Source organism: Candoia aspera, chromosome 1 (assembly GCF_035149785.1).
Source record: "Candoia aspera isolate rCanAsp1 chromosome 1, rCanAsp1.hap2, whole genome shotgun sequence".
Taxonomy (NCBI): Eukaryota; Metazoa; Chordata; class Lepidosauria; order Squamata; family Boidae; genus Candoia; species Candoia aspera.
Window position 1 is genome coordinate 231,494,679 of NC_086153.1, and position 17,942 is coordinate 231,512,620.

The following is a 17,942-nucleotide window of genomic DNA, read 5'->3' on the forward strand; positions in this document are numbered from 1 at the left end:
CTCCTATTTTCCTCACAACAGCAACGGTATGAGGGGAGTTGGGCTGAGAGGGAGGGACTGGCCCAGGGTCACCCAGCCGGCTTTACAACAAAGCTATACTAGCATTAATTATTAAAGACAGGAGTGCATGTTTCCAGTTTCTTCAAAAACTTTCAGTCAAAGTAAGAAACTCAATGGGCACTATAACAACAGAAAGTGATATATACCTAGGAACACCTTGATTAATACAATGCAATTTGAAGGGAATGTAGTATGGTATAATTTATTAATTAGTTTATGATCAGTTCCTGATAACTTGTTGAAACATACTATATTGAAAAGAAATTTTATATCATCTAAGAGTTCCAAGCTGACTCATTAACATCCTAAATCTTCCCATCCTTTAGAAATATTTTAAAGAGAGCTTGAAACCATTCTTCAAACATTGTAAATGTTCTTGACTTGAACAATAATTGCATTTATTTCATGTGGAACCAAGTTGGAACTTGTGACCAATTCCTTTACAAAGTATGTTCAGCAGAAATAGTCTTTAATCCTCTCAGATTGTTTTTCTTTCTATTCCTTGACCTGATTGTATTATCCATTTATTTAAAACTTGGCTGATCAAGGAGATTCATGAGAAGAAAAGGGTCAGACGTTTTTTTTTTTACTTTTTTCAGCATTTCTAAATGTCTAAGGTAAGTTTAAATTTGTGTTAGCAAATATTTATGTCTTAATATTATGGAAGAATACTATTTTCCTAATAGATTGAGAATCTAGCTCTAACTTGTACCCACTGAAAAACTTTTAAGTTCCAAAGAATGCAAGTTAATTCTTTTAATTGAAAAAACATCAAATGAAAAAAGCATCAAATGTTTTAGGTTTGGTATACCTAACCCTCTATCATACTTTATTTATACTGTATGGTCTACTTAATACTAGCATTTATGTGTGCTTGGTAAACACACACACACACACACACACTCACGCTTCTTAGAAGGTGGCAGCATCTGGCTGACATCATTTGTGCTTAGACAAGAGTTGGGTCTGATTAATACCTGGATGGAAGACTACTACAAGGGAATCCCAGGGCTAGAGGCTAATAGAAAGGAAGTTAGAAAAAATACCCAGAAAAAAACAAGAACAAACTGTTTTCATGTTGCCAAGAAATCTGCATAGATGTATTTATGACACATCAGGAGTTGAGCTCAACACAATGGAGATTTTACTGTGTATTGACTCTTCCACAGTAATACTTATTACAGATGTCAAGGTCAGATAGATCTTACCCAGGAATATGTCTTGTGTGATCTTCTGCTACAGCTAGAGGGTAAGGTGGAATCTGTTAACTTATGTCAGCTTTTCCTACCCTAACATCCCCTAGTTTTGGACTTGACTGTCCCAGGAGTTTGGTTTGCTTCTGTTGCTGCTGCTGCTGCTGCTGCTACTACTCACAAGTTTGCAAAGTACCAGGTTGGGGAAGGCTGACATAAAGCACTTTTTGCCAGACTGTGACCTTCATAAATGTGTTATTTAATCAAGGAATGTAAGTGGAGCTCTCTCCCACAATAAAAGCCATTTTTTTTTACCCACAGTACAGTAAAAGAGTTCTCTTAGGAAGTGGGCTGATTGGAGAACGAATTGCAACAGTAAAAAGAAATTGTAATTACTTTTTTCCCATTTGGCAAATGCCTGTTGATAGCAGTTAAAATCCAACACAGTAGTAATGTTAAAATATTTTGTTGTTGTTTATTTGTTCAGTTGCTTCCGGCTCTTCATGACTTCATGGACCAGCCCACGCCAGAGCTTCCTGTCGGTCGTCAACACCCCCAGCTCTCCCAGGGATGAATCCGTCACCTCTAGAATATCATCTATCCAACTTGCCCTTAGTAGATCTGGTAGTCATTTGATGTGAGGTGGCCCATTCCAGTCCATTTCAGTTCACTGACATCCAAAATGTCTATCTTTAATCTTGACATCTCACCAATAACTACATCCAATTTGCCCTGGCTCATAGATCTTACATTCCAGGTTCCAATGGTGTGTTGATCCTTAGAACATCGGATTTGCCATTCACCACCAGCACCGTCGGCTGCTAGCCATCCTTTTGGCTTTGAGCTAGCTGCGCCATCACGTCTGGGGCTAGTTGAACTCATCCTCTGTTCCTCCCCAGTAGCGTTTTGACCATCTTCCGACCTGGGAGTCTCATCTTCCAATGGTATACCGACATACAGTATCTCTGGTTGTACTGATCCATTTAGTTTTCACGGCAAGAATACTGGGGTGGGTTGCCATTACCTTCCCCAGGGATCGCATTTAGTCTGACCTCTCTGTCATGACCTTCCTGTCTTGGGTGGCCCTTCATGGTTTAGCTCATGGCATCACTGAAGTGCTCAAGCTCCAGCACCACAACAAGGTAACAATCCTTTGCTGAAGACGTTAAAATATATGAATGCTAAAATATATTAATATATTGCAGGTGTCAACACCTGTTTTGTTGTAACAGCTATGATTTATAGGCTCATTTATTATATGTGAATACTTTTGCTTAAGAATGAATTCAGGCTGTAACACAATGTGACATTTTCTATTTGTACACTGCAGAATTGTGATTTCTGTCTCATGCCTTATATATGAATGTGACCAGTTGAAAAAAATGCAAACAATGTTTTGAATAAGTTTGTCATTTTCTCATCCTGAGATATTAGATTACTGGGTAATTGGCACCAAACTTCATTGGCCTTCTTTTGCCTTGGTATATTAACTTAAACATTTAGTATTGTAGATATTTATCTTTTAAAGTGGCTTACAAGACTGCAATGACTATGATGTAGGAATATATATGAAACTGATACTAGAAACATGCATGCCTATTTTGGAAAAGCAATTATGATAGGAATCTTGGGGAAATCCCTCAGCTGAAGCTTGAAAAGAAGGAATGTATAAAAAGGAGGGAAAGCAGAAAACTGACAGGTAGCAGATAAATGGCTAATAATAATAGTAATAATAATAATAATCCTACTTTGATTTTTTCTTTTAGTGCTACTATTCTGGGTTTATTATTATATTATGTTTGTCCATGAGAAGATGCTTGAAAGATGGCAGCTTGAAATCTGACAGTGATCATAACTTGAAGGTCTTTCTCCACATGCAGTATCCTTGTGTTATGGTTTGTTCAGTTTTTGTTTAGCAGACAGTATTGAATAAACTAAATTATCATGGCTTAGTTAATATAAAATGGTTAAGCAAATTATAACACTGTGATGTGTGCACCCAATTATTCTTGAGGTTCAAATGGAGAATGGTTCTTCTGCATCATGGCTACCGTCCAGTGCAATTACCATACATAAGGTTTTCAATCACTCATAATAAAATCTGTAATTTGCACAGAAAATTATAAAACCAAATGAACATGTCTTACAATTAACTTAGAGAAACTTTATGGGGTAAACTGTGCTTCTGGATTTACTTTGACAAGGAAGCCAAATATCACAAGTATGTCACTTGACATCCTTTTAATATGTTTCCTTTGCATAAAGAGGAATAATTGCCACATAATTACTTATATTTCCTATGCAAATAGTGTTGTGTCTATATGCAAATTGTCACTGGCTGGGGAATTTGGTCAAGCAATTATCCCTGAAAAAATATTACAGTTGCTCTGGGCAGCTACTTAATTAAAATATTGCATTATGGCTTTTTAATCTGCAGCTTCTTAGTTTGCACTTATTTCATACTACTGATAAAATGGAATCAATTTAACCTTTAGTGGCTGATATTACTAACTAAAGTGGCTTCTTAGGCTAATTTGTTAAATGAATATCATGTTTCTGGGTAGACAGGGATGGGATGAAACAACTAGTGACTGTATTCGTACAACAGATTAAGCCTCTATAGCAGCCTTTCTCAACCTTTTGACCCTGGAGGAACCCTTGAAATATTTTTCAGGCCTCACGGAACCCCTGCACATTCAGGCTCAAATATAGGCCAGAAGATACAAAATTATTTGATTGGTTTCATGCCTGTATATATGCATTTACAGTGTTCTTAAACTAAAAACAAAGAATGAAACCTACCTCTTTAATGTAAAGTTGCCTGAATTTGAAATATTTTTTAAAATAAATCGTGATCTTCTGGGGAACCCCTAGTGACCTCTCATGGACCCCTAGGGTTCCACAGAACCCTGGTTGAGAAACCCTTCTCTATAGTATTGTTCAGCATTGTTCCTTACCTCCACACCTCCATAATATGTGGCCCTAATGCAATTTCAGTGACAGTACTCGGTAACACCAGGAGTCAAGCTCAACTTGAAGGGTCCACCCACAGAGGCTTGGTTCATACAAAGCCAAAAGGAAAGAAAATAAATTTATGCTTGGTGCACTGTGTGAACCCAGGTACAGAAGGTGACTTTACACTAAGAAACCATTGGCCCAGTCCAGGAAGGAGGTTTTCTAGCCATTTTTTGAGCAACCAGTGGTTAATTCTGCAAAGACCAGTTTTTCCTGCCTTCCTGGGGGGGCTAGGAAAATTCTGCAGGTGCTTTGCCACTGTTCTCTGATCCCTCCCTGTAATTACATCACACAGAGGGAACGTAAGCTTTTTAATTAAATTAATAATTAAGGAAAGTGGTGTAAATGGAGGGGAACTGTCATCAGAATTTTTGCAGCCCTGCTAGGCTAGTCCTGCTCCATTTACCGAAAGGCAGGTCTCCATAGGGCCTGATTGCATAGACAAATTAAGAAATCCCAGCACATATATTCCTACTGCATTGCAAGAATTACTATCTGCATCTGCCATCTTGATATTCTGCTTGGGAAATTGTGGCCTGGCAAGCATCCTGGTAATAATTGGAACAAAAGTTGTATTAAATAATAATGAATTTGCACTAAAATGTTTGCTGTAATATACCTGATAGCAAGAATGATGGAAAATTAAGTTGGAAGAACTTCTTCGATTTTGTAAAATAATTTGATTTATCAGATTGTACATGAGTGATCCCCTACTAACCTTAATCCCAAGTATTACTCTGAAAGTGTGGAGCAGCTGCAATGTTTATTTTGAGGGGAGGGAATACTGTAGAGGACTTTACCTCTTAATATCTGTTTATTAGTTAATCATTTATAAAGCACCCATTCTTTTATATTATGTGGGACACACACACTTATGCATGAGTATTTTTGTTCATAAAACATGAGAACGATCAACTTGGACCCTTGCTACTTTTATACTTCAGAAGGCTCATGGTGCTTACATTCAATATGCAAAAGAGTATGAGACAAAATGTACATTTACTCAGAAGACAGTCCCATTGAGTTTAGGATTGCAGCCTAAGTTTCTATCTTGAATGAAGCTATTTTTGTTTCCAATTTATTTTTCCTATTGTCCTACAAAATGTCTTTTCTTAGTGAAAATTGTCCTATTCATTTCAATAAACCAATTCTAAATAGAGATACAATGCTATGATATTCCTTGGGAGTAAGCACCATTTTTAAGCAGTGACATTCCACTACTTTTTTTCTCTTTTTTTGTCAGTTTGAGCTCTTTGTTGTAGTGCTCAGACTGGCAAAAAGAAAAGAAACAAGACTTAAATATAGAGCTCTTCAAATATAGAATCAAGCTCCATGCACCTGAATTAGGACTGCACAGCAATCCTGATCCACAATCAAAAATGCAAATTAAATATTGAGTAAGAGCACTGCCTAATCAAAGAGAAAGAAAACAAATTGTCTGTATTTTGAAAAAGGGTGTGAGACAGGGAAGAAAGAAAAAATCCTTAGTCACTTTAGTCAATTAAGTCACTACCGATTTAATTACACGCCAAATGAAATCTTTCACTTGATGATCACAATGCTCCCAAATCCCCTCTTCGAAATTTGACTGCAAGCAAAATAACCTGGCCTTTTTGTTAGGGGAATCCTAATATAATCAAGTTCTGAAATCGCACGTTTTTGTTACACGCCTCTCCTCCGGGTGAAACGGGGCGTTTGTACGCAGAGGAAGAGGAACAATAGAGCCAATGAAACCCGTACAATGGACTGGTTTCTGACTAACTTTAGGATTGCGCAAGTCAGCTGTAAGCCTCTGGATGCGTCGTGCGGGAGAAGTCTCGCTGAATTTCGCGGGGTTGATCGCAGAATAATAATTAAAGGGTTGAACGGTAAAAGTGATAATAAAAGTATCTAAAAATCTGGCGAAGAGAAGACAGGAAACAGAAATAAGTAAGTGAAACTCGTTAGACCCTGACTCTTCCCGGTGGAATTTTTCCTTTTTGAGAAGAATCTTCGGCGTGCTGGAATAAAGGACCGTGCTTCTGTCTTTTTAGTGGAAGCCTCCTCTTTATGATTTTAAAAGTTCTTTGCACATTTCTCCTGTCATGTTTTTTTTTTCTATTTTCTTTTTGTCTGCCCTTTTTTTTACTCAAAAAAAAAATCTACAATGAAGTTTCCTATTGGATAGCCTGAGCTCCCTGATTGATGCCTGCCTCCCATTGGAGCTGTGCAGGAGCTGACATCACTTAGGGAAAGAGGGGCTGGGCAGGACGCACAGTGTGTCACCACCCGCCTGCTCTGCCTTTGGCTGGGTGCAACTTCCATTTTAGGTGTTGGAGCTGAGCAAGGGGGGTGGGTGGGGGGAGCAGCGAAAGATCCCGCAGGAAAAAAAAAGAGAAAGAGGGAGGGAGGAGGAGGAGGAAAGCATCACGACATCGTTACTCTGCTTTCCTCCGTCTTTTGTCCGTGAGGTTTTAAAGCTCTCGTTGACAGAGATTTTATCCTTAGATTCTTTAGCGCTTTGTTAGGAAACCGCACGCTTATCTTTTTTTTTCTTCTCCTCCTTTGCATTTGCAGAAGGACAAAAAGGCGCCTAGTCCAGTAGACTATGCAAAGTTGTCAACTCGAATGATTAGGAAAGACATAGCGGAACAGTTGGGACTGTGGCACTCTCCAAAAGAAAAAGTGCTTTTTTTTCTTCTCCGTCGCCGCCTTCCCCCTCGTCCCGATTTTGTTTTAAACCTTCAAGAGGGTGAAGCAAACTTGCTTCCTGAAGCAGCCGCGAAAGCGACCGTTTGATTCCCGGAGAGAAACGCGAGGGGGGGGGGAAAAGGCCAAGGTAAGGCGATTTTGTAATAATTACATCTGACTGCCCGGCCGCCCCTTTCTCGCCTGACTTTTGATTGGGCACGGAAGATCCCCTACTTCGGGGTCTCCTCTCTTGGCTGCCCTCCCGGGTGACCCCTCCCCCTCTCCTTCTTGGGGTGCTGAGGGGGAGGGACGCGAAGGAGTTCTCGGGAAGCGGATCGACTTGGATCCTCGGAGAACTGCTTGAAAAAGAAGGGCGCGAAGGAACGAGGCGAGAGAGAAAAGATTGTATCGACGGCGCCGTCCTGCTGCGAAGGGCACAGCGCGGGGTGGATCCCATTTCGCTTCTCCCAGGTGCCTTTGGGTGGGGGCCTCTCCTGCTTTCCGAGTTGCTTTCCTACTTCAAAGTAGACTCCATATCGGACCAGCAAAACTTTCCTTTTGGGTGGAAGCAAGATAAATTCCTCTTTAAAGGGTGGTGGTGGGAGGGGAGTGGGCCTATCATCAAGCATTAGGAGGTAACTGTGGGCTGTAAAGACTTGGATCTGCGTCGGGTTGTCTTAAAGCAACACTACGGGGTGGGGGTGGTTAAAGAGTTGCGCTTCTGTTAAAAACTCTGGAGAAGTTCTTCTGCTTAATTTGTGAACCTTGCAAATGTGTAAACTCCAGAACGGAGTTCTTAAATGTCTATTTTACTTCAGTTAACTTAGACAAAGATTTTCTTTAAAAGCACGAATGCTTTGGAAAGTAACCAATGCTGGGTTGTAGCGTCTTTTTCTGTTACTAGTCCTGAATTCTGCAGGGGTGGGTCTTCTACAGTTGGAAGCACCAAGACATGAGGAATCTTATCTACTTGAATTGTTGAAGTTATAAGTAATTTAACTGCATTTCCTCCTATTCATCCCACCTAGCCCTTCTCTGCCTTTGCCTTCCAAACTTACTTTTGTCTTGCCCCTCTCCCTGAGTCTCATTTTTAGAATGTGAATTCCTTGGGGCAAAGACCAGGTTTTGGTGACTGCTAATTGTCATGTAGATTCACAGGGTGTGGCTATCATTTTCACTGGATATGCTTGTGATTCCTGTTGTGGGACTTCCTATTTAAAGCTGCTAAAGAAAGCTGGTTTGGGGTCTGGTGGAAATCTGGTTACTAAACAAAGATGGTAACAATAGTGTAAAACATTTTTTATAGCACATTGTACCTTACAGGGATAACACACTGAAAAGGGGACAGTTAAAATTTGGCCATTGGAGAAGAGGTAGCATTCCCCTATTGCCTGTTCTTGCGACTGCATTCTTGCCATTTTGCTGTTCCTCTCCAGGTCTTGATAATTGTGTGAAATTACACTAGAAACCTTGCTTAGCCACCAAAAAATCCCTAAGAAAGAGCTTTTTCTCTGAGAAGGCAGAACACAAAGGCACTTCAAAAGACAGGGAGGAGCTTTCTTCCTTTGGGTTTAAACCAACACAGTAGCTTGTGGGTTTAGTAGTTGCAAAACAGGATAATAATTTATCTGAAATGCTGAAAATCCTGGTTTTCTCCCAGTGTAAACACATGCAGGTAAAAGGAAATAACGTTCTTCTCCCCAAACACAAAGGAAGCGTCAGATTGGCCAGGACGTAGGCACTTTCCCTCTGCTTCCTTTGAGACCTGTAGCTAAACATTATAATGATATGGGGGCGAGTGGCTTAGGGTTCACTCCAGCAGCGTCAAGCACCTATTTGTTCTCTCCTTTTATTATATAATTATGACACTTAGATTGCACTTGCTGGAGAGGGAGCAGTGGTGAGAAACCTCTGATCCTTTGGTCCAGAATTTCAAACTCTGGAAAACGAAATGCTTGAGCTGAGTACAGGTTTTCCTATGGCAAAGAAGACCGATTCTAAACAAACTCCTGTATTTCTGGTGATGGTATTTTTGTGCCAGAAAGGAACCATTCTGAGAGAGGAGTTAAAGCTTCATTTTATCTAAACGGGGAATGTGCAAGAAATCATTAGTAAGGTGACTCTTTTTTCATGCCGAACTGGGCTGTATTTCTGATAAACGTTACGATGTGATGGGAGCTCAACACTACAGCACTAAGGAAAGTAGCAATTAAGGACATGTGAATACCTAAAATGTATGAGAGCTTTTCAGGAAGCAAAGTTCAGCAGATTATCCGAATGTTGAATTACTGGCTTAGGCTTTGGGGTGGGGCAGTTTACCTCCATTTTAAAGAGAGTCACAGCTTCTTGAAGGGCAGCAGTTAAGTAAACGGTAGAGAAGCTGTTGTTCTGTATATTTTAAAAATATTGGGCCAAGTTTGACGAAGATGATGAAAACTGGAGAACGGTAGTTTGCTTATTCTTTTTATATGCACCAAATTGCATATTGAGAAGAAAAACTCAGTCACCCAAATGCTGTGTGGTGTGCTTAGTGGCCAGTATGTTTGGGCTGGAGGGCCAGTGAGCTAAAGAGTCTTCTGTGTATTTATCACTCTTGTATGTGAAGCTGGGAAGTAAACCCAACTCTTTTTAGTGCATTTGGATATTCTGGGAGTCAGGCTTAGAAGCATGCCCTGTAAACTTTGGCTAGTTTTATTTTCGGTTACAAAGTATTCTGTTTTTTGACTCTCTAGGTTAAAATCACTTCTTTTCCCACATGAATTAAAAGAGCATCAGGACAGATGCTGATATTAATAATTGGAAAGTCAGATATGTTTAATAAATTACAACATTATTGGTAGCAGGAGCAATAGATAATCAAGTGAATAGATTATGATTCTGTAATGTGAACTCAGTAAACTAGACTGCTTCTAGTCATATTATAAAATTTTATAAGATGATGTAGTGGCTTCCACATAGCTGAAAACAGTGGGTTGAATCCAGGCTTAGTTATATGTAAAATAGACTAAGTGAAATCAGTAAGGCTTAATGTAGTCATAGCTAACTTAATTACACAAGTTGCAGTACTTGAAATTATTGGCTGTACATCTGAGAACAATGAGAGTTGATGTCTTTGGAGGGTGCCAGGCTGGAGAAAGTGAATTTAACACAAGTTGGCTGAAAGTGTTGGGAGACCATGTTCTAGAAGCTACGTTAGGTAAAAGAGGTAGAAATAGCAGGGGGTGGGTTTTTGCAGGTGTTTTTTCTGATAGTCATAGTTAACAGTTGTGGCATTATAAGAAATGGAACACTATGTAGCATTTTTCAAAATGGCAGCTTAAATTGTTTCTGTTTAGAAATGAATCCGCTAAAACTAAAGATCTGGACTGGAATGTCTCTTAATGTCACTAGGGTTATTGGGGTTGCCACTGTTAGGAGTGACAACATTACTACTGATGACTTATTTAACACATTCATTCTTGAAACGTAGTACAGGACCTGCTGAGATATTGGTCAATCAAGGGATTTCTGAACTATTCTGAGTACAGCATGGAGACAGGGAGGGGGTAGACTTACTACTTACCATCATCTGAGTCACTGAAGCATGGACTAGGGTTGGCTTCATAAAGAAATATAAACTATGGTGGCTTTTCTCAGTAGTATAGGTTCCTATTTTGTGGCCTTTATGCAACCACAAGAACTGAAGAAAGAGGAAGTAGACAGGAGAAGTCAGAAAGAACTGATAAAGAAGATTAAGATTCTTCTGAGTGATGGAAAAGAACATGCATGCATTCACCCAATTCTGAATTCACAATTCCTGAACTGCTTTGGAGAAAGAGGACAATCTTTCAAATTAATCAGTAGCTAATTTGCAGTTAACTTGGATTTTGGAAAGTTTAGAAATGGGGATGGAAGTGTATTTAATGTAGCATTTCCAGCATGTACTAATCAATGTATCTTCGCTTTCATTTCTCTAGTTGTTGGATATTCACCCAGGGATATCTTGGGAGCAAAGATGGCCAGAATAATTGTAGGGAGAACTCTCCTTCTTGTCACCTCTCAAACAGAGTTAAGCAAGCTGGCACTTTCCAGATGTTTTGGGCTACAGCTGCCATGTTCACCACCTGTATAGGCACTAGGTGAGGATTATGGGGGTTTTAGTGCAAACCATCTGGTGGGCATTTCCATGCTTTGCAGGTGGTAAATATAGGAAAAGTATAGTTAAGAGTTGTGAAAGCTGGCTTGCCCAAACTGACTTTGTCATAATTGAGTGAAGTGCTGCCAATAGTATTCTTTGCCATTGGAAAGGCCTTTCTCAGCAGCAGCCTCCCCTGCTTTTGTGGCTACGTGAGAGCAAGTCCTGTGACACACCCTTCTGTGGCTCTTCATCTTAGAGTTACTGCCAGCACCCACAACCTCCAAACAAAGTCAGATGTGAAATGGGGCTTGCCAAACAGTTCGTTTAATACAGTTCTTGCAATCTTTTCAAGCAAAAAAATCCACATAACATACTTCTGCTCTTTTATTAAATATCCTGTGTGAATGGCTGACGGTTAGATCTCTGTGATTAACTGGCTGAAAGTTATTCCACCTTTATTGATTGAAAGTTGATCTGCATGTAAAACTGTAACGTGTGAGGTAAACCAACCTCTAAAACCGTTTAGCATCTTACAGAAATGCTAATAAGGCATGGGATTGAAGCAGCAACTCCCTTTCAGGTGGGGAAAACGTGGGGCAGCCTGGGGCAAGGGGGACAGAAAAAAACAACAGCATCCATTTCTGAGAAAATCAACTGTTTTCTGCCAAGAAAAAGACATTAATATGGCAAGGGTGGGGTGAATGTCTCTTTTACAAGCACATTTTATTGGCCAGTGTCAGTGAGATAGACTGAACAGGATCTCTCTCTCTCCCCCTCTGTCCTTCCAATTGTCTGAGGAAAATGAAGTTGGTGAACAAAAACTGGTGACCAGGCGTGTCATTACTTCAGTGAATGCTGAACATGGATTTCTCTCTTCGCTCCCCAAACTTCTGCTCCCTGCTCTGGTTAAAATAACTCAAGTCAAACTTGTCTCATCGTCCGGCACAGTCCTCTCTGTGATAGCACACATGCCTTTCCCTTCTTTTTGGAATAGGCCACACATACTTCTGAACGTGTTTTTGCATGTACTGTTGCTGCCCCAGCCTTGCTTACAAATCAGGCAGGCTGGTTTTGTCTTGGTGAGGCAGAAGCCTGCAATACTTGCTTCTTTTTGGCTTAAATGTCTCGCTAAAGCCACTCCCTCAGTGGAGACTGAAAAGGAGTGATTTGGATACTTTCTGCTGATTTGATTGCCCCCTTTTTCTCTTTTACAAGTTACTGCCTAATTACATTCTCCTTGAGTGGTCATCTCCATCCCTGACACATGGGATGTCATCCCAGTTCAGTCAGAATTCTTCCCAATTGAGCAATAAGTCTGTGAGAAAATGTTTCCTGACTAATTTACAACTCTTTAAATAGAGGACGGCTGATTTGTCATAATGACATATTATAAGGCAGCAATTTTAGGCTTCACATTTTATTTTACAACCAGAGTTGGTGGAGGAAAGGAGGAGGTCAGTATTCCACAAATGCTCTCTTTTGGGGGAGATGGGTGGCGGCGAAATTTGAGAAATAAATAAATAATAGTTGGGAATGTGTGGTAGGCAAGGGTTAGCCTTCTTCAACTTGGTTTCCTTCAGATGGACTGGGACTATACTTTCCATAATTTTCAGCAAGCATGCCAGAACCATGCTGTCTGAATCCAGCATGTAGCTAGAGAGTATCAGCTTGGAGAAGGTCCTACATGGGGGATGAGGTGGGGGGGAAGGAGGGAGAGTGTCTTGACTGCCTAACTGAGATATTCCTTTTAGGGCTTAAACTGCAGTTTTCTTTGGCCCCCCACCTCAAAATAGTGGGAATTTGGGTACTCTATTTTCCATAAATATAGTCAGAGGGCTACAGAAGGAGAATTCTGGGACTGCTTGCACCCTAGAGCTAAGATAGTCCATCTCTGCACTAGATTGCATGATTGTATATATAGTGCCCTGATAAAATGGATTTCTTTGGGGTGGGGGCGGTGGGGACTGAGGTATGCCTGTGTTCTGGGATGACAGCATTCTTAAGTTTCAGTGAAAGGGAGTGTGCAAGAGGAAACATTGGAAAATAGAAGCCCAAGCTGTGAGCGAGGTTTGTGGGGAGTTGGACAGAGGGTGGAATTGTTAAAAGATACAATCTGAAAAAAAGAAGAATGGATTATATTCCTTGACTTCATCCTGCATCCTTTCTCTGTCCAGGCAAACCAAAATCTAGCATCCAGTAGGAAATTTATCTTCTCTTTCCTGCAAGTTTCTAAACACAATATCATTTCCTGTCTGACCAGGAAATGCATGCTTCCTTCCTTTCTGCATGAACAACAAAGAATTTTAAAAGCTGTTTGGATTATAATATTTCCTTCTCCCAGCTGAATGACAAGATTCTATGAAACCATTTACTTAAGCTGCTGAGTTGTAAAGTTTTAATTGCATCTCATCTTGCATTGAGTAGCTCTTTGTAAAACCTTTTTTTTTTAAAGTTGGGTTGGTACTTGGGTGTGGCTTTTAAGCAGGTATGGCTGTTTGGATTCTGAAATGTGCTTCCTGGATAAGAAAAATGGAGAAGAGAACTTGTGTGGTCTATCATTACATCACACAGTGAATGTTATAGTATCTGATAAATGTTATCGCCGCTGGTTGACGTTTTCTTGACCATTGGATATTGTTCCTATCCAGGTCTCTTTTGTTTTGTTAAACTTGTTTGAGAGGAATCTTAAAGCATATGCTGCATGAAACAGCTTGAAACAAAGCATGGGATATGGAGGTAGAACGTAGATATTTCTAAGTATTTAATGCATTACTTTCATACTTCCTGCAAACAGAGTGTTTTATTATTTATTTATTTATCTATCAAATTTTGCCACCTCCCATCCCCCCCAAAGGTTGTATAGAACTGAGAAGGAATACCTCAGTTCTACCTTTGCTGTATTGAGTACCTCCCTAAAACATCCTAACATTTACTTTCATAAAGTGTGTTAAGTATTTTTGCTTGATGAATTGCAATTTGAATTATTTCATCTGCTGGGCAGTAAGGATCCTGTTAAGTGTGCCTAGATCTTGCCTTTGATTTAAGTTACTTACAGTAGCTGGATTTCTTTAAATGGGACTTCTTAAGAGTAAATTAGAAGGCATTTCCTGGGCAGTTTATTATAAACCCTCAAGAATAAATTTTAATCATGGATTTCAACTCTTTTGAAGAGTTAAAGAGCTCTAGTTAAAGTGAGGTGTGGATTAGAACAACTGTTACCTTAATTATTAGAAATAATTATCTTTTACCTGCTCCAGAAAAAAAAGCTGTTGTGAGAAATGAGTATTTCCACTCAGTAATACCATATGTGGCCAGTCAGCCACTTAGGAGGTATCATTGTGAGTTTTATGCTCCTCCTCCTCTTCCCTTTCCAAACACACAAAAGAAGAGTCAGATGGGGCTGAATGCTCTGTGAAGACTTGCTGATGAACTGAATTCTAGCTCTAATTCTGAAGTTCTGAGTGCCTGAGGAGGAAGTCGTCTGGAACCTCGCCCACAGCAGCTCCGCATCAGGCAATGCTTGATCTTGTTCTAGTGCAAAACTTTTAGTATACCTCACACAATAGACTTGTAGCACTTGTTGTTCCAGACTGTGTCGTGCTATTCCTGTTTGCCGGAAGAACATACCAAGTTGTTTGCAGGGTTTGTTTGTGCTCTTCTTTGATCTTGTATACACAGAGGAGGAGGAGGAAATGGTCTGGACCATACAATAATTTCATGGGGACTTTGGACTTTGGCATTAGAGTTAGGCGCGTGATGAATGGAGGACTGACTGCCGTGCTATTCTGATTTACTGGAGAAAGCGCAACTCTTTCATGACATGTTTGTCCTGTCTTGGACCAAGTGGGGTAAAAGGGCTGAAGCTCAGCGGTACAGTTGTTCGTTTGACTGCAGAAGGTGTCAGATTCAATCTTGAGCCTTTCCAGCTCAGTTAAAAAGATTGCATAGCTCCAGCAGATAAGATGCTGTCTCCTGTCAGGTAAAGTAAAAATACTGGGCAAGATGGCCAAATAAAGCTGTGCCTCTGTGTCACACAATACCCCTTGGGATAAGAATAGGACAATTCTGGGCAGCAACTTTGCTTTATGACATTTCAAATCATAACTAATGCCCTTTTTAGCTTACCTCTTGGGTTTAAATATATTTATAAATAAGTATTGGTATCTATATTTCTTTAAAGAAAGTTCTTATTGACACAAAATGTCTTCTGTACACTGTTGTAGAATATAATATTGAGATTGTGTTTAGAAGGCAATATTCTGCTTTTGGAGAGGGCTCTGTCTGAAGTTTTAACACTGTAATTTTGCAAGACTGAAGTTTTCAGCAGAGACAAGTAACAGTGCAGTTATTTTGGAAGGATTTTTGAAGAGCAAACAGTAGCCTGGGTACATTGGGAGCTTCCCCTTCCTATCTCTCCTTTTCTGGCTTCTGAGCTTTTATAAGCTATATTGTTGGTTTACAACCTGGTAGTGAGATCTAGAAAATTGCTAGCTTTTTGGGATTCTGAGACACTCAGAATATAAAACGAATAACATCCTGCAATTGTGGAGGGCCATGGCAGGTGCATAATAGGTTACTCAAATAATTTGATTGTTAAGAACTAGGAGATATGAAATATCGCCCCCCCCCCAATTAAGTAGCAGACATTGCCTGGTTTTATACTTGAATGCTAACTTGAAAATATGTCAGGAATTAAGAGTTGGACAGAGGGTGGAATTGTTAAAAGATACAATCTGAAAAAAAAGAATGGATTATATTCCTTGACTTCATCCTGCATCCTTTCTCTGTCCAGGCAAACCAAAATCTAGCATCCAGTAGGAAATTTGTCTTCTCTTTCCTGCAAGTTTCTGAACACAATATCATTTTCTCTCTGACCAGGAGTTAAGAATACCAGTAATGCCAGTTTTTTGTGTTGTAATGCAGAAAGACCTGCCTATGTGATTGCTAGGAGTCAACAGCAACTTGATGGCACATTATCAATAATGCAGACGGTACAAAATAATGGCTGTTAAAAATTGCAGTGAATGTTGGTGGCCACAAAAGTGAATTGATATTATGTATATAAAGTCGGAGGTACTTCAATTTCCTAGAGGACAGCCATACAAACTTTGCTATTTCAGCACTAGTTTATCTGCTGTTACGCAGATGTGTCAGCTGCCCAGAGTTTCTTGGTTGGGTGGGCAACCATATACATTTAGTAAATAAATATTTTTTCAGTTTTCAGAAGTTCACGATTCTGGTAGTGGGATGCCGAGAGAAATTATGGGTTGCTGGACTTCAGAAGTTCTAAGTTGATTCTGGCTTTGTGGGTGATTTTTTTGTATAATCAGATGTACTGCCTTGAGTTTGAGTCACACTAGATGTGACTAAGCTGAAGAGTGAATTTAAGTTCAAAGGCAAAGGGAAGAGATTTGTTTTCTTACCTGGCAGACTTCAGGCCTTCAATATCTATTTGGCAGTACTAGAACTAGAGAATCACCAAATACCTGATGCAGGACAGTTAAGAGTTCAGTATTTTTCTAAACTCTTGTGTGGAGGGTCTGAACTGTGATTGGTCCTAGTATTTGTAATAAATGCAAATCACAGAATTTGCTCTTTTCCTCTTAGTTTTGTCACTTAAGTATATTTAGAGAATGGGAAGTCATTTTCTTGCTGGTATTTTAAGTAACTAGGAGTCAGGAATCCTTATCGTAGATCTAATTCTTACCTTCTCATACCTTTAAACTAGACAAAACAAAGTGATGTGCTGGTTCTACATATATCCTCAACATGAGTAGAAAAGGGCTGTGCACTGTTTTGGGTTCAGTCCCAAAAAGGTGCTTCAGAATATGAACAAAGTACTTGACAGCAACTCTTTCAAGTAGCCCCATTTTTTCCTGGGTCCATGTTGCAGAGGGCCGTTGCCCACAGATGCAGCTGTTTTAAGGAGCTTCTGGCTGGTGTTTCTTTGGCTCTCTGAAGCATCTTTTCTTACTTTTTTCTGAAGTGTTGTACAGCCTTGGAAAACAATATACTGAATAAAAGTCAGCTAGGTTTTGGCCATAGAATGGACCTCTAGAGGCTGCTTCTGGTGAACGGTATCCAGGGCAGGTTGTGACTCTCGTGATGAGAGCTGCAAAGGACTCGGAACCTGTGTGGCTGATAGCATAAAGAATGCCAAGTTTGTATTTGCAGTAAGGTTATGGTGGAAAGATAGCTAACCCCTTTTGAGGAAGGACAATGGAAAGAAGCGTGCGGCAATGAGTTAAGTACCTTTGTATGTTAAGGGAATGAATTGATGTCCCTCAAAAGCTTCCATGTGAACTTCAAAAAATGTGGGATGGTTTATCAGTTGAGAATGTATATTATTGATGGGTATTTATCGTTCTTTGTTCCTCTGGCACAGAATTCCTGTTGCAATGTTTGTGTAGCAAAATGGCTGCAAAACAACTTCTTTCCCTTTTCTTCTCCAGTTCCCTCCGTGGCCCACATCCTTGACACAGACCTCCCCTTCAAGCCCCGGTTGTTGGTGGGGTTATAAGGGTTGTTTTTCCTCTAGTAAGATAAGGAGTTGTGCAGGATAGAGTGGGAGCTCTTGCTGCTGATTGGTGGCCGGGCTGCCCTGGAATGCTCTGGCCCATTTCCCAGAATCCAGTACTCTGTGTTTGTTTGTTTCTGAGCTTAAGATCTAGTGCTACTGTGACAGGAAATGGGAAGGCAAAGGGGGGCGAGAGAAGGGAGCCGTCTATATGTGCGCCTGTGCAATCTCTTTGTCCCCTGACTTCAGCTGCAAATTCCCACAGAGAAAAGAGTGACCTTTGTGTTGTGAAAGGATTTCCAACTTGTGCAGGTTCCCGAGTTTAGACGTTGGGCACATGAATCCAGGTGTCTTGCCCCACGTTTCAGGT

General features: G+C 40.2%; 1 protein-coding gene across 4 annotated transcripts in view; it reads left to right on the top strand.

Annotated features, from left to right (window-relative positions):
* Positions 1 to 7,386: 7,386 nt before the first annotated feature.
* The window catches only part of CTNND1 (catenin delta 1), a 62,450-nt gene continuing 51,894 nt past the window's right edge, over positions 7,387 to 17,942 (top strand). For 2 of the 4 annotated variants that reach the window (XM_063289123.1, XM_063289124.1), the window contains exon 1: positions 14,824 to 15,034. The gene's annotated coding sequence lies outside the window, so the exon portion shown is untranslated. Of the gene's footprint in view, positions 7,410 to 14,823; positions 15,035 to 17,942 lie in introns of those variants that run through there. The other 2 variants (XM_063289130.1, XM_063289129.1) reach the window with 2 other exon arrangements.